This window comes from Centrocercus urophasianus, unplaced genomic scaffold (assembly GCF_019232065.1).
Source record: "Centrocercus urophasianus isolate 14NV4802_14NV808 unplaced genomic scaffold, USGS_Curo_1.0 seq_38, whole genome shotgun sequence".
Lineage (NCBI taxonomy): Eukaryota > Metazoa > Chordata > Aves > Galliformes > Phasianidae > Centrocercus > Centrocercus urophasianus.
The window spans coordinates 2374684-2375503 of NW_024884955.1; positions in this window are offsets into that span (position 1 = coordinate 2374684).

Sequence of the window (820 nt, forward strand, 5' to 3'; positions counted from 1 at the left end):
TCAATTCTGACTTTTTGCATGTACCCAAAACCAACATTGTACAAGGCAACCGAAGAGAACCATCACATAGCTCCGTATCTCACATCCTCCTGCATCCAACAAACAGCAAGAAACACAATAAAGTTTTGCACAGTACATTGCAAAAAGGCGTCACCTCTCAACAACACAACAAAAAAATGAAGTGTCACCACGATGCAAACCCTGCAGGAAACAAGGCAGCGAAGTACAGTGCTCAGCAGCTCCCAGGGATCTCTGTCTGTAGTGTAGTGATGGATTTGTTGGACAAACCTCATCCCAAACCTATCTCCCATTGCACAGGAATACCAGCTTGCATAACCAGATGCTCTGCTTCTAAACACAAAGGTTGGAGGATGCCAGCACGAACTGATGTGAAGCTGTGTGTTGCAGGAAGACAGTGCTGGCTGGGCTGTCTGCTTTGCATCCAGGAGTTTAAGGGCCAGTCATCTTTGCAATGCAGATTGCAGGACAGCAGGTGTCTTTTCAGGCAAGGAAGTCTCATGGGAAGTTTTGCTACAGTTGGCTTGACAACTGAGATATTAGGGACCGGATCCTCTAGTGGCTTCAACCCCACTCACTCCATTGGAGTTACTGGTGTCTGTTTCCACTCATGGAGATCATGGTCCTTGCTTGTCACAGACAGAATAAAGCTACGGTAGCCCTTTCTTTAAATAAAATTAAATAACTGCATATTGCATCAGCACGCAACTTGGAAAGTGCTTCTGCTGTTCAGAAAATAGCAAGCACACCAGTGATTAATTAAATTATTTCTCTTGAAGTAAAAAAAAGTGATAATGTTACT